The 15,263-nt window shown below is 42.7% G+C and overlaps 12 non-coding genes across 12 annotated transcripts; all 12 read left to right on the top strand.

The window, feature by feature from the left end:
* Positions 1–541: 541 nt before the first annotated feature.
* Positions 542–613, top strand: trnae-cuc (transfer RNA glutamic acid (anticodon CUC)). The gene has a single exon. It is a non-coding gene; the product is annotated as a tRNA-Glu (tRNA).
* Positions 614–2,024: 1,411 nt separating this feature from the next.
* On the top strand, positions 2,025–2,096 carry trnae-cuc (transfer RNA glutamic acid (anticodon CUC)). Its single transcript has one exon. It is a non-coding gene; the product is annotated as a tRNA-Glu (tRNA).
* Positions 2,097–2,899: 803 nt separating this feature from the next.
* trnae-cuc (transfer RNA glutamic acid (anticodon CUC)) lies at positions 2,900–2,971 on the top strand. The gene has a single exon. It is a non-coding gene; the product is annotated as a tRNA-Glu (tRNA).
* Positions 2,972–4,382: 1,411 nt separating this feature from the next.
* On the top strand, positions 4,383–4,454 carry trnae-cuc (transfer RNA glutamic acid (anticodon CUC)). Its single transcript has one exon. It is a non-coding gene; the product is annotated as a tRNA-Glu (tRNA).
* Positions 4,455–6,132: 1,678 nt separating this feature from the next.
* Positions 6,133–6,204, top strand: trnae-cuc (transfer RNA glutamic acid (anticodon CUC)). The gene has a single exon. It is a non-coding gene; the product is annotated as a tRNA-Glu (tRNA).
* Positions 6,205–7,007: 803 nt separating this feature from the next.
* On the top strand, positions 7,008–7,079 carry trnae-cuc (transfer RNA glutamic acid (anticodon CUC)). The gene has a single exon. It is a non-coding gene; the product is annotated as a tRNA-Glu (tRNA).
* Positions 7,080–8,024: 945 nt separating this feature from the next.
* Positions 8,025–8,096, top strand: trnae-cuc (transfer RNA glutamic acid (anticodon CUC)). The gene has a single exon. It is a non-coding gene; the product is annotated as a tRNA-Glu (tRNA).
* Positions 8,097–9,497: 1,401 nt separating this feature from the next.
* Positions 9,498–9,569, top strand: trnae-cuc (transfer RNA glutamic acid (anticodon CUC)). Its single transcript has one exon. It is a non-coding gene; the product is annotated as a tRNA-Glu (tRNA).
* A 1,411-nt stretch (positions 9,570–10,980) lies between these two features.
* trnae-cuc (transfer RNA glutamic acid (anticodon CUC)) lies at positions 10,981–11,052 on the top strand. The gene has a single exon. It is a non-coding gene; the product is annotated as a tRNA-Glu (tRNA).
* Positions 11,053–12,463: 1,411 nt separating this feature from the next.
* On the top strand, positions 12,464–12,535 carry trnae-cuc (transfer RNA glutamic acid (anticodon CUC)). The gene has a single exon. It is a non-coding gene; the product is annotated as a tRNA-Glu (tRNA).
* Positions 12,536–13,480: 945 nt separating this feature from the next.
* On the top strand, positions 13,481–13,552 carry trnae-cuc (transfer RNA glutamic acid (anticodon CUC)). Its single transcript has one exon. It is a non-coding gene; the product is annotated as a tRNA-Glu (tRNA).
* A 945-nt stretch (positions 13,553–14,497) lies between these two features.
* On the top strand, positions 14,498–14,569 carry trnae-cuc (transfer RNA glutamic acid (anticodon CUC)). Its single transcript has one exon. It is a non-coding gene; the product is annotated as a tRNA-Glu (tRNA).
* Positions 14,570–15,263: the final 694 nt, after the last annotated feature.

Below are 15,263 nucleotides of genomic sequence, written 5' to 3'. Positions count from 1 at the left end.
TTTGTTAACAAGAAATGTGTGGAATGGTTGACAAACGAGTTTTAATGACTCCAACCTAAGTGTATGTAAACTTCAGACTTCAACTGTATGTACCATTTCAAATTATGAAACAATTTGAATTGCAGTATCCTTCCCTGGTTGTCTAGTGGTTAGGATTCGGCGCTCTCACCGCCGCGGCCCGGGTTCGTATTCCCGGTCAGGGAATATCAGTACCACTTCAAATTACAAAATTATTTGCCCTGCAGTGTCCTTCTGAGGTCTACATTTTATATCTGAGGTCTTGGCTGATTTCTTTTGAAAATCCCATGATCTCAAGCAAAGAGGCACTGAGTTTGAAGGCAGGCCATGAAATACATCTACAGGTACACCTCCAATTGACTCAAATTATGTCAATTAGCCTATCAGAAGATTCTAAAGCCAGGACATCATTTTTGGTCATTGTCCAAGTTGTTTAAAGGCACAGCCAAACTAGTGTTTGTAAACTTCTGACCCACTGTATGTACCATTTCAAATTGTGGACCAATTTGAACTGCAGTATCCTTCCCTGGTGGTCTAGTGGTTAGGATTCGGCGCTCTCACCGCCGCGGCCCGGGTTCGATTCCCGGTCAGGGAACTTCTCTTTTGCGACTTGTTTACTTGTGCAACCTGTCACAATGAATTTAGTAGGTTATTGCACATATGTACCACTTCAAATTACAAAACCATTTGCCCTGCAGTGTCCTTCCCTCTTGTTCTAGTTGTGCACCAGTCTCTCCTGCAGCAAAGCACCCCCACAACATGATGCTGCCACCCCTGTGCTTCACGGTTGGGATGGTGTTCTTCGGCTTGTAAGACACCCCCTTTCTCCTCCAAACACAACAATGGTCAATATGGCCAAACACTTCTATTTTTGTTTCATCAGACCAGAGGACATTTCTCCAAAAAGTAGGATCTTTGTCCCCAAACTGTAGTCTGGCATTTTCAGGTTATGTCGATATAGGACTCGTTTCACTGTAGATACTTCTGTATCTGTTTCCTCCAGCATCTTCACAAGGTCCTTTGCTGTTGTTTTGCATACTATTGCTTGTACAGAGGAACGTGGTACCTTCAGGCGTTTGGAAATTGCTCCCAAGGATGAACCAGACTTGTGGACGTCTACATTTGATTTCTGAGGTCTTGGCTGATTTATTTTGAAAATCCCATGATCTCAAGCAAAGAGGCACTGAGTTTGAAGGCAGGCCATGAAAAACATCTACAGGTACACCTCCAATTGACTCAAATTATGTCAATTAGCCTATCAGAAGATTCTAAAGCCAGGACATCATTTTTGGTCATTGTCCAAGTTGTTTAAAGGCACAGCCAACCTAGTGTTTGTAAACTTCTGACCCACTGGATTTGTGATACACTGAATTATAAGTGAAATAATCTGTCTGTAAACAAATTTTGGAAAAATTACTTGTGTCATGCACAAAGTAGATGTCCTAACCGACTTGCCAAAACTATAGTTTGTTAACAAGAAATGTGTGGAATGGTTGACAAACGAGTTTTAATGACTCCAACCTAAGTGTATGTAAACTTCAGACTTCAACTGTATGTACCATTTCAAATTATGAAACAATTTGAATTGCAGTATCCTTCCCTGGTTGTCTAGTGGTTAGGATTCGGCGCTCTCACCGCCGCGGCCCGGGTTCGATTCCCGGTCAGGGAATATCAGTACCACTTCAAATTACAAAATTTTTTGCCCTGCAGTGTCCTTCTGAGGTCTACATTTTATATCTGAGGTCTTGGCTGATTTCTTTTGAAAATCCCATGATCTCAAGCAAAGAGGCACTGAGTTTGAAGGCAGGCCATGAAATACATCTACAGGTACACCTCCAATTGACTCAAATTATGTCAATTAGCCTATCAGAAGATTCTAAAGCCAGGACATCATTTTTGGTCATTGTCCAAGTTGTTTAAAGGCACAGCCAACCTAGTGTTTGTAAACTTCTGACCCACTGTATGTACCATTTCAAATTGTGGACCAATTTGCACTGCAGTATCCTTCCCTGGTGGTCTAGTGGTTAGGATTCGGCGCTCTCACCGCCGCGGCCCGGGTTCGATTCCCGGTCAGGGAACTTCTCTTTTGCGACTTGTTTACTTGTGCAACCTGTCACAATGAATTTAGTAGGTTATTGCACATATGTACCACTTCAAATTACAAAACCATTTGCCCTGCAGTGTCCTTCCCTCTTGTTCTAGTTGTGCACCAGTCTCTCCTGCAGCAAAGCACCCCCACAACATGATGCTGCCACCCCTGTGCTTCACGGTTGGGATGGTGTTCTTCGGCTTGTAAGACACCCCCTTTCTCCTCCAAACACAACAATGGTCAATATGGCCAAACACTTCTATTTTTGTTTCATCAGACCAGAGGACATTTCTCCAAAAAGTAGGATCTTTGTCCCCAAACTGTAGTCTGGCATTTTCAGGTTATGTCGATATAGGACTCGTTTCACTGTAGATACTTCTGTATCTGTTTCCTCCAGCATCTTCACAAGGTCCTTTGCTGTTGTTTTGCATACTATTGCTTGTACAGAGGAACGTGGTACCTTCAGGCGTTTGGAAATTGCTCCCAAGGATGAACCAGACTTGTGGACGTCTACATTTTATTTCTGAGGTCTTGGCTGATTTCTTTTGAAAATCCCATGATCTCAAGCAAAGAGGCACTGAGTTTGAAGGCAGGCCATGAAAAACATCTACAGGTACACCTCCAATTGACTCAAATTATGTCAATTAGCCTATCAGAAGATTCTAAAGCCAGGACATCATTTTTGGTCATTGTCCAAGTTGTTTAAAGGCACAGCCAACCTAGTGTTTGTAAACTTCTGACCCACTGTATGTACCATTTCAAATTGTGGACCAATTTGCACTGCAGTATCCTTCCCTGGTGGTCTAGTGGTTAGGATTCGGCGCTCTCACCGCCGCGGCCCGGGTTCGATTCCCGGTCAGGGAACTTCTCTTTTGCGACTTGTTTACTTGTGCAACCTGTCACAATGAATTTAGTAGGTTATTGCACATATGTACCACTTCAAATTACAAAACCATTTGCCCTGCAGTGTCCTTCCCTCTTGTTCTAGTTGTGCACCAGTCTCTCCTGCAGCAAAGCACCCCCACAACATGATGCTGCCACCCCTGTGCTTCACGGTTGGGATGGTGTTCTTCGGCTTGTAAGACACCCCCTTTCTCCTCCAAACACAACAATGGTCAATATGGCCAAACACTTCTATTTTTGTTTCATCAGACCAGAGGACATTTCTCCAAAAAGTAGGATCTTTGTCCCCAAACTGTAGTCTGGCATTTTCAGGTTATGTCGATATAGGACTCGTTTCACTGTAGATACTTCTGTATCTGTTTCCTCCAGCATCTTCACAAGGTCCTTTGCTGTTGTTTTGCATACTATTGCTTGTACAGAGGAACGTGGTACCTTCAGGCGTTTGGAAATTGCTCCCAAGGATGAACCAGACTTGTGGACGTCTACATTTGATTTCTGAGGTCTTGGCTGATTTATTTTGAAAATCCCATGATCTCAAGCAAAGAGGCACTGAGTTTGAAGGCAGGCCATGAAAAACATCTACAGGTACACCTCCAATTGACTCAAATTATGTCAATTAGCCTATCAGAAGATTCTAAAGCCAGGACATCATTTTTGGTCATTGTCCAAGTTGTTTAAAGGCACAGCCAACCTAGTGTTTGTAAACTTCTGACCCACTGGATTTGTGATACACTGAATTATAAGTGAAATAATCTGTCTGTAAACAAATTTTGGAAAAATTACTTGTGTCATGCACAAAGTAGATGTCCTAACCGACTTGCCAAAACTATAGTTTGTTAACAAGAAATGTGTGGAATGGTTGACAAACGAGTTTTAATGACTCCAACCTAAGTGTATGTAAACTTCAGACTTCAACTGTATGTACCATTTCAAATTATGAAACAATTTGAATTGCAGTATCCTTCCCTGGTTGTCTAGTGGTTAGGATTCGGCGCTCTCACCGCCGCGGCCCGGGTTCGATTCCCGGTCAGGGAATATCAGTACCACTTCCAGTTACAAAACGATTTGCCCTGCAGTGTCCTTCTGAGGTTGCCATTTTATTTCTGAGATCTTGGCTGATTTCTTTTGAAAATCCCATGATCTCAAGCAAAGAGGCACTGAGTTTGAAGGCAGGCCATGAAATACATCTACAGGTACACCTCCAATTGACTCAAATTATGTCAATTAGCCTATCAGAAGATTCTAAAGCCAGGACATCATTTTTGGTCATTGTCCAAGTTGTTTAAAGGCACAGCCAACCTAGTGTTTGTAAACTTCTGACCCACTGTATGTACCATTTCAAATTGTGGACCAATTTGCACTGCAGTATCCTTCCCTGGTGGTCTAGTGGTTAGGATTCGGCGCTCTCACCGCCGCGGCCCGGGTTCGATTCCCGGTCAGGGAACTTCTCTTTTGCGACTTGTTTACTTGTGCAACCTGTCACAATGAATTTAGTAGGTTATTGCACATATGTACCACTTCAAATTACAAAACCATTTGCCCTGCAGTGTCCTTCCCTCTTGTTCTAGTTGTGCACCAGTCTCTCCTGCAGCAAAGCACCCCCACAACATGATGCTGCCACCCCTGTGCTTCACGGTTGGGATGGTGTTCTTCGGCTTGTAAGACACCCCCTTTCTCCTCCAAACACAACAATGGTCAATATGGCCAAACACTTCTATTTTTGTTTCATCAGACCAGAGGACATTTCTCCAAAAAGTAGGATCTTTGTCCCCAAACTGTAGTCTGGCATTTTCAGGTTATGTCGATATAGGACTCGTTTCACTGTAGATACTTCTGTATCTGTTTCCTCCAGCATCTTCACAAGGTCCTTTGCTGTTGTTTTGCATACTATTGCTTGTACAGAGGAACGTGGTACCTTCAGGCGTTTGGAAATTGCTCCCAAGGATGAACCAGACTTGTGGACGTCTACATTTTATTTCTGAGGTCTTGGCTGATTTCTTTTGAAAATCCCATGATCTCAAGCAAAGAGGCACTGAGTTTGAAGGCAGGCCATGAAAAACATCTACAGGTACACCTCCAATTGACTCAAATTATGTCAATTAGCCTATCAGAAGATTCTAAAGCCAGGACATCATTTTTGGTCATTGTCCAAGTTGTTTAAAGGCACAGCCAACCTAGTGTTTGTAAACTTCTGACCCACTGTATGTACCATTTCAAATTGTGGACCAATTTGCACTGCAGTATCCTTCCCTGGTGGTCTAGTGGTTAGGATTCGGCGCTCTCACAGCCGCGGCCCGGGTTCGATTCCCGGTCAGGGAACTTCTCTTTTGCGACTTGTTTACTTGTGCAACCTGTCACAATGAATTTAGTAGGTTATTGCACATATGTACCACTTCAAATTACAAAACCATTTGCCCTGCAGTGTCCTTCCCTCTTGTTCTAGTTGTGCACCAGTCTCTCCTGCAGCAAAGCACCCCCACAACATGATGCTGCCACCCCTGTGCTTCACGGTTGGGATGGTGTTCTTCGGCTTGTAAGACACCCCCTTTCTCCTCCAAACACAACAATGGTCAATATGGCCAAACACTTCTATTTTTGTTTCATCAGACCAGAGGACATTTCTCCAAAAAGTAGGATCTTTGTCCCCAAACTGTAGTCTGGCATTTTCAGGTTATGTCGATATAGGACTCGTTTCACTGTAGATACTTCTGTATCTGTTTCCTCCAGCATCTTCACAAGGTCCTTTGCTGTTGTTTTGCATACTATTGCTTGTACAGAGGAACGTGGTACCTTCAGGCGTTTGGAAATTGCTCCCAAGGATGAACCAGACTTGTGGACGTCTACATTTTATTTCTGAGGTCTTGGCTGATTTCTTTTGAAAATCCCATGATCTCAAGCAAAGAGGCACTGAGTTTGAAGGCAGGCCATGAAATACATCTACAGGTACACCTCCAATTGACTCAAATTATGTCAATTAGCCTATCAGAAGATTCTAAAGCCAGGACATCATTTTTGGTCATTGTCCAAGTTGTTTAAAGGCACAGCCAACCTAGTGTTTGTAAACTTCTGACCCACTGTATGTACCATTTCAAATTGTGGACCAATTTGCACTGCAGTATCCTTCCCTGGTGGTCTAGTGGTTAGGATTCGGCGCTCTCACCGCCGCGGCCCGGGTTCGATTCCCGGTCAGGGAACTTCTCTTCTGCGACTTGTTTACTTGTGCAACCTGTCACAATGAATTTAGTAGGTTATTGCACATATGTACCACTTCAAATTACAAAACCATTTGCCCTGCAGTGTCCTTCCCTCTTGTTCTAGTTGTGCACCAGTCTCTCCTGCAGCAAAGCACCCCCACAACATGATGCTGCCACCCCTGTGCTTCACGGTTGGGATGGTGTTCTTCGGCTTGTAAGACACCCCCTTTCTCCTCCAAACACAACAATGGTCAATATGGCCAAACACTTCTATTTTTGTTTCATCAGACCAGAGGACATTTCTCCAAAAAGTAGGATCTTTGTCCCCAAACTGTAGTCTGGCATTTTCAGGTTATGTCGATATAGGACTCGTTTCACTGTAGATACTTCTGTATCTGTTTCCTCCAGCATCTTCACAAGGTCCTTTGCTGTTGTTTTGCATACTATTGCTTGTACAGAGGAACGTGGTACCTTCAGGCGTTTGGAAATTGCTCCCAAGGATGAACCAGACTTGTGGACGTCTACATTTTATTTCTGAGGTCTTGGCTGATTTCTTTTGAAAATCCCATGATCTCAAGCAAAGAGGCACTGAGTTTGAAGGCAGGCCATGAAAAACATCTACAGGTACACCTCCAATTGACTCAAATTATGTCAATTAGCCTATCAGAAGATTCTAAAGCCAGGACATCATTTTTGGTCATTGTCCAAGTTGTTTAAAGGCACAGCCAACCTAGTGTTTGTAAACTTCTGACCCACTGTATGTACCATTTCAAATTGTGGACCAATTTGCACTGCAGTATCCTTCCCTGGTGGTCTAGTGGTTAGGATTCGGCGCTCTCACCGCCGCGGCCCGGGTTCGATTCCCGGTCAGGGAATATCAGTACCACTTCAAATTACAAAACGATTTGCCCTGCAGTGTCCTTCTGAGGTTGATATTTTATATCTGAGGTCTTGGCTGATTTCTTTTGAAAATCCCATGATCTCAAGCAAAGAGGCACTGAGTTTGAAGGCAGGCCATGAAATACATCTACAGGTACACCTCCAATTGACTCAAATTATGTCAATTAGCCTATCAGAAGATTCTAAAGCCAGGACATCATTTTTGGTCATTGTCCAAGTTGTTTAAAGGCACAGCCAACCTAGTGTTTGTAAACTTCTGACCCACTGGATTTGTGATACACTGAATTATAAGTGAAATAATCTGTCTGTAAACAAATTTTGGAAAAATTACTTGTGTCATGCACAAAGTAGATGTCCTAACCGACTTGCCAAAACTATAGTTTGTTAACAAGAAATGTGTGGAATGGTTGACAAACGAGTTTTAATGACTCCAACCTAAGTGTATGTAAACTTCAGACTTCAACTGTATGTACCATTTCAAATTATGAAACAATTTGAATTGCAGTATCCTTCCCTGGTTGTCTAGTGGTTAGGATTCGGCGCTCTCACCGCCGCGGCCCGGGTTCGATTCCCGGTCAGGGAATATCAGTACCACTTCAAATTACAAAATTATTTGCCCTGCAGTGTCCTTCTGAGGTCTACATTTTATATCTGAGGTCTTGGCTGATTTCTTTTGAAAATCCCATGATCTCAAGCAAAGAGGCACTGAGTTTGAAGGCAGGCCATGAAATACATCTACAGGTACACCTCCAATTGACTCAAATTATGTCAATTAGCCTATCAGAAGATTCTAAAGCCAGGACATCATTTTTGGTCATTGTCCAAGTTGTTTAAAGGCACAGCCAACCTAGTGTTTGTAAACTTCTGACCCACTGTATGTACCATTTCAAATTGTGGACCAATTTGCACTGCAGTATCCTTCCCTGGTGGTCTAGTGGTTAGGATTCGGCGCTCTCACCGCCGCGGCCCGGGTTCGATTCCCGGTCAGGGAACTTCTCTTTTGCGACTTGTTTACTTGTGCAACCTGTCACAATGAATTTAGTAGGTTATTGCACATATGTACCACTTCAAATTACAAAACCATTTGCCCTGCAGTGTCCTTCCCTCTTGTTCTAGTTGTGCACCAGTCTCTCCTGCAGCAAAGCACCCCCACAACATGATGCTGCCACCCCTGTGCTTCACGGTTGGGATGGTGTTCTTCGGCTTGTAAGACACCCCCTTTCTCCTCCAAACACAACAATGGTCAATATGGCCAAACACTTCTATTTTTGTTTCATCAGACCAGAGGACATTTCTCCAAAAAGTAGGATCTTTGTCCCCAAACTGTAGTCTGGCATTTTCAGGTTATGTCGATATAGGACTCGTTTCACTGTAGATACTTCTGTATCTGTTTCCTCCAGCATCTTCACAAGGTCCTTTGCTGTTGTTTTGCATACTATTGCTTGTACAGAGGAACGTGGTACCTTCAGGCGTTTGGAAATTGCTCCCAAGGATGAACCAGACTTGTGGACGTCTACATTTTATTTCTGAGGTCTTGGCTGATTTCTTTTGAAAATCCCATGATCTCAAGCAAAGAGGCACTGAGTTTGAAGGCAGGCCATGAAAAACATCTACAGGTACACCTCCAATTGACTCAAATTATGTCAATTAGCCTATCAGAAGATTCTAAAGCCAGGACATCATTTTTGGTCATTGTCCAAGTTGTTTAAAGGCACAGCCAACCTAGTGTTTGTAAACTTCTGACCCACTGGATTTGTGATACACTGAATTATAAGTGAAATAATCTGTCTGTAAACAAATTTTGGAAAAATTACTTGTGTCATGCACAAAGTAGATGTCCTAACCGACTTGCCAAAACTATAGTTTGTTAACAAGAAATGTGTGGAATGGTTGACAAACGAGTTTTAATGACTCCAACCTAAGTGTATGTAAACTTCAGACTTCAACTGTATGTACCATTTCAAATTATGAAACAATTTGAATTGCAGTATCCTTCCCTGGTTGTCTAGTGGTTAGGATTCGGCGCTCTCACCGCCGCCGCCCGGGTTTGATTCCCGGTCAGGTAATATCAGTACCACTTCAAGTTACAAAACGATTTGTCCTTCTGAGGTCTACATTTTATTTCTGAGGTCTTGGCTGATTTCTTTTGAAAATCCCATGATCTCAAGCAAAGAGGCACTGAGTTTGAAGGCAGGCCATGAAATACATCTACAGGTACACCTCCAATTGACTCAAAATATGTCAATTAGCCTATCAGAAGATTCTAAAGCCAGGACATCATTTTTGGTCATTGTCCAAGTTGTTTAAAGGCACAGCCAAACTAGTGTTTGTAAACTTCTGACCCACTGTATGTACCATTTCAAATTGTGGACCAATTTGCACTGCAGTATCCTTCCCTGGTGGTCTAGTGGTTAGGATTCGGCGCTCTCACCGCCGCGGCCCGGGTTCGATTCCCGGTCAGGGAACTTCTCTTTTGCGACTTGTTTACTTGTGCAACCTGTCACAATGAATTTAGTAGGTTATTGCACATATGTACCACTTCAAATTACAAAACCATTTGCCCTGCAGTGTCCTTCCCTCTTGTTCTAGTTGTGCACCAGTCTCTCCTGCAGCAAAGCACCCCCACAACATGATGCTGCCACCCCTGTGCTTCACGGTTGGGATGGTGTTCTTCGGCTTGTAAGACACCCCCTTTCTCCTCCAAACACAACAATGGTCAATATGGCCAAACACTTCTATTTTTGTTTCATCAGACCAGAGGACATTTCTCCAAAAAGTAGGATCTTTGTCCCCAAACTGTAGTCTGGCATTTTCAGGTTATGTCGATATAGGACTCGTTTCACTGTAGATACTTCTGTATCTGTTTCCTCCAGCATCTTCACAAGGTCCTTTGCTGTTGTTTTGCATACTATTGCTTGTACAGAGGAACGTGGTACCTTCAGGCGTTTGGAAATTGCTCCCAAGGATGAACCAGACTTGTGGACGTCTACATTTTATTTCTGAGGTCTTGGCTGATTTCTTTTGAAAATCCCATGATCTCAAGCAAAGAGGCACTGAGTTTGAAGGCAGGCCATGAAAAACATCTACAGGTACACCTCCAATTGACTCAAATTATGTCAATTAGCCTATCAGAAGATTCTAAAGCCAGGACATCATTTTTGGTCATTGTCCAAGTTGTTTAAAGGCACAGCCAACCTAGTGTTTGTAAACTTCTGACCCACTGGATTTGTGATACACTGAATTATAAGTGAAATAATCTGTCTGTAAACAAATTTTGGAAAAATTACTTGTGTCATGCACAAAGTAGATGTCCTAACCGACTTGCCAAAACTATAGTTTGTTAACAAGAAATGTGTGGAATGGTTGACAAACGAGTTTTAATGACTCCAACCTAAGTGTATGTAAACTTCAGACTTCAACTGTATGTACCATTTCAAATTATGAAACAATTTGAATTGCAGTATCCTTCCCTGGTTGTCTAGTGGTTAGGATTCGGCGCTCTCACCGCCGCGGCCCGGGTTCGATTCCCGGTCAGGGAATATCAGTACCACTTCAAATTACAAAATTTTTTGCCCTGCAGTGTCCTTCTGAGGTCTACATTTTATATCTGAGGTCTTGGCTGATTTCTTTTGAAAATCCCATGATCTCAAGCAAAGAGGCACTGAGTTTGAAGGCAGGCCATGAAATACATCTACAGGTACACCTCCAATTGACTCAAATTATGTCAATTAGCCTATCAGAAGATTCTAAAGCCAGGACATCATTTTTGGTCATTGTCCAAGTTGTTTAAAGGCACAGCCAACCTAGTGTTTGTAAACTTCTGACCCACTGTATGTACCATTTCAAATTGTGGACCAATTTGCACTGCAGTATCCTTCCCTGGTGGTCTAGTGGTTAGGATTCGGCGCTCTCACCGCCGCGGCCCGGGTTCGATTCCCGGTCAGGGAACTTCTCTTTTGCGACTTGTTTACTTGTGCAACCTGTCACAATGAATTTAGTAGGTTATTGCACATATGTACCACTTCAAATTACAAAACCATTTGCCCTGCAGTGTCCATCCCTCTTGTTCTAGTTGTGCACCAGTCTCTCCTGCAGCAAAGCACCCCCACAACATGATGCTGCCACCCCTGTGCTTCACGGTTGGGATGGTGTTCTTCGGCTTGTAAGACACCCCCTTTCTCCTCCAAACACAACAATGGTCAATATGGCCAAACACTTCTATTTTTGTTTCATCAGACCAGAGGACATTTCTCCAAAAAGTAGGATCTTTGTCCCCAAACTGTCGTCTGGCATTTTCAGGTTATGTCGATATAGGACTCGTTTCACTGTAGATACTTCTGTATCTGTTTCCTCCAGCATCTTCACAAGGTCCTTTGCTGTTGTTTTGCATACTATTGCTTGTACAGAGGAACGTGGTACCTTCAGGCGTTTGGAAATTGCTCCCAAGGATGAACCAGACTTGTGGACGTCTACATTTTATTTCTGAGGTCTTGGCTGATTTCTTTTGAAAATCCCATGATCTCAAGCAAAGAGGCACTGAGTTTGAAGGCAGGCCATGAAAAACATCTACAGGTACACCTCCAATTGACTCAAATTATGTCAATTAGCCGATCAGAAGATTCTAAAGCCAGGACATCATTTTTGGTCATTGTCCAAGTTGTTTAAAGGCACAGCCAACCTAGTGTTTGTAAACTTCTGACCCACTGGATTTGTGATACACTGAATTATAAGTGAAATAATCTGTCTGTAAACAAATTTTGGAAAAATTACTTGTGTCATGCACAAAGTAGATGTCCTAACCGACTTGCCAAAACTATAGTTTGTTAACAAGAAATGTGTGGAATGGTTGACAAACGAGTTTAAATGACTCCAACCTAAGTGTATGTAAACTTCAGACTTCAACTGTATGTACCATTTCAAATTATGAAACAATTTGAATTGCAGTATCCTTCCCTGGTTGTCTAGTGGTTAGGATTCGGCGCTCTCACCGCCGCGGCCCGGGTTTGATTCCCGGTCAGGTAATATCAGTACCACTTCAAGTTACAAAACGATTTGCCCTGCAGTGTCCTTTTGAGGTCTACATTTTATTTCTGAGGTCTTGGCTGATTTCTTTTGAAAATCCCATGATCTCAAGCAAAGAGGCACTGAGTTTGAAGGCAGGCCATGAAATACATCTACAGGTACACCTCCAATTGACTCAAAATATGTCAATTAGCCTATCAGAAGATTCTAAAGCCAGGACATCATTTTTGGTCATTGTCCAAGTTGTTTAAAGGCACAGCCAAACTAGTGTTTGTAAACTTCTGACCCACTGTATGTACCATTTCAAATTGTGGACCAATTTGCACTGCAGTATCCTTCCCTGGTGGTCTAGTGGTTAGGATTCGGCGCTCTCACCGCTGCGGCCCGGGTTCGATTCCCGGTCAGGGAATATCAGTACCACTTCAAATTACAAAACGATTTGCCCTGCAGTGTCCTTCTGAGGTTGACATTTTATATCTGAGGTCTTGGCTGATTTCTTTTGAAAATCCCATGATCTCAAGCAAAGAGGCACTGAGTTTGAAGGCAGGCCATGAAATACATCTACAGGTACACCTCCAATTGACTCAAATTATGTCAATTAGCCTATCAGAAGATTCTAAAGCCAGGACATCATTTTTGGTCATTGTCCAAGTTGTTTAAAGGCACAGCCAACCTAGTGTTTGTAAACTTCTGACCCACTGGATTTGTGATACACTGAATTATAAGTGAAATAATCTGTCTGTAAACAAATTTTGGAAAAATTACTTGTGTCATGCACAAAGTAGATGTCCTAACCGACTTGCCAAAACTATAGTTTGTTAACAAGAAATGTGTGGAATGGTTGACAAACGAGTTTTAATGACTCCAACCTAAGTGTATGTAAACTTCAGACTTCAACTGTATGTACCATTTCAAATTATGAAACAATTTGAATTGCAGTATCCTTCCCTGGTTGTCTAGTGGTTAGGATTCGGCGCTCTCACCGCCGCGGCCCGGGTTCGATTCCCGGTCAGGGAATATCAGTACCACTTCAAATTACAAAATTATTTGCCCTGCAGTGTCCTTCTGAGGTCTACATTTTATATCTGAGGTCTTGGCTGATTTCTTTTGAAAATCCCATGATCTCAAGCAAAGAGGCACTGAGTTTGAAGGCAGGCCATGAAATACATCTACAGGTACACCTCCAATTGACTCAAATTATGTCAATTAGCCTATCAGAAGATTCTAAAGCCAGGACATCATTTTTGGTCATTGTCCAAGTTGTTTAAAGGCACAGCCAACCTAGTGTTTGTAAACTTCTGACCCACTGTATGTACCATTTCAAATTGTGGACCAATTTGCACTGCAGTATCCTTCCCTGGTGGTCTAGTGGTTAGGATTCGGCGCTCTCACCGCCGCGGCCCGGGTTCGATTCCCGGTCAGGGAATATCAGTACCACTTCAAATTACAAAACGATTTGCCCTGCAGTGTCCTTCTGAGGTTGATATTTTATATCTGAGGTCTTGGCTGATTTCTTTTGAAAATCCCATGATCTCAAGCAAAGAGGCACTGAGTTTGAAGGCAGGCCATGAAATACATCTACAGGTACACCTCCAATTGACTCAAATTATGTCAATTAACCTATCAGAAGATTCTAAAGCCAGGACATCATTTTTGGTCATTGTCCAAGTTGTTTAAAGGCACAGCCAACCTAGTGTTTGTAAACTTCTGACCCACTGGATTTGTGATACACTGAATTATAAGTGAAATAATCTGTCTGTAAACAAATTTTGGAAAAATTACTTGTGTCATGCACAAAGTAGATGTCCTAACCGACTTGCCAAAACTATAGTTTGTTAACAAGAAATGTGTGGAATGGTTGACAAACGAGTTTTAATGACTCCAACCTAAGTGTATGTAAACTTCAGACTTCAACTGTATGTACCATTTCAAATTATGAAACAATTTGAATTGCAGTATCCTTCCCTGGTTGTCTAGTGGTTAGGATTCGGCGCTCTCACCGCCGCGGCCCGGGTTCGATTCCCGGTCAGGGAATATCAGTACCACTTCAAATTACAAAATTATTTGCCCTGCAGTGTCCTTCTGAGGTCTACATTTTATATCTGAGGTCTTGGCTGATTTCTTTTGAAAATCCCATGATCTCAAGCAAAGAGGCACTGAGTTTGAAGGCAGGCCATGAAATACATCTACAGGTACACCTCCAATTGACTCAAATTATGTCAATTAGCCTATCAGAAGATTCTAAAGCCAGGACATCATTTTTGGTCATTGTCCAAGTTGTTTAAAGGCACAGCCAACCTAGTGTTTGTAAACTTCTGACCCACTGTATGTACCATTTCAAATTGTGGACCAATTTGCACTGCAGTATCCTTCCCTGGTGGTCTAGTGGTTAGGATTCGGCGCTCTCACCGCCGCGGCCCGGGTTCGATTCCCGGTCAGGGAACTTCTCTTTTGCGACTTGTTTACTTGTGCAACCTGTCACAATGAATTTAGTAGGTTATTGCACATATGTACCACTTCAAATTACAAAACCATTTGCCCTGCAGTGTCCTTCCCTCTTGTTCTAGTTGTGCACCAGTCTCTCCTGCAGCAAAGCACCCCCACAACATGATGCTGCCACCCCTGTGCTTCACGGTTGGGATGGTGTTCTTCGGCTTGTAAGACACCCCCTTTCTCCTCCAAACACAACAATGGTCAATATGGCCAAACACTTCTATTTTTGTTTCATCAGACCAGAGGACATTTCTCCAAAAAGTAGGATCTTTGTCCCCAAACTGTAGTCTGGCATTTTCAGGTTATGTCGATATAGGACTCGTTTCACTGTAGATACTTCTGTATCTGTTTCCTCCAGCATCTTCACAAGGTCCTTTGCTGTTGTTTTGCATACTATTGCTTGTACAGAGGAACGTGGTACCTTCAGGCGTTTGGAAATTGCTCCCAAGGATGAACCAGACTTGTGGACGTCTACATTTTATTTCTGAGGTCTTGGCTGATTTCTTTTGAAAATCCCATGATCTCAAGCAAAGAGGCACTGAGTTTGAAGGCAGGCCATGAAAAACATCTACAGGTACACCTCCAATTGACTCAAATTATGTCAATTAGCCTATCAGAAGATTCTAAAGCCAGGACATCATTTT

The sequence above is a fragment of the Salvelinus fontinalis genome, chromosome 42 (genome assembly GCF_029448725.1).
Source record: "Salvelinus fontinalis isolate EN_2023a chromosome 42, ASM2944872v1, whole genome shotgun sequence".
Lineage (NCBI taxonomy): Eukaryota > Metazoa > Chordata > Actinopteri > Salmoniformes > Salmonidae > Salvelinus > Salvelinus fontinalis.
The sequence above is the reverse complement of the archived record's forward strand: the minus strand, read 5'-3'. Positions and strand labels throughout refer to the sequence as shown.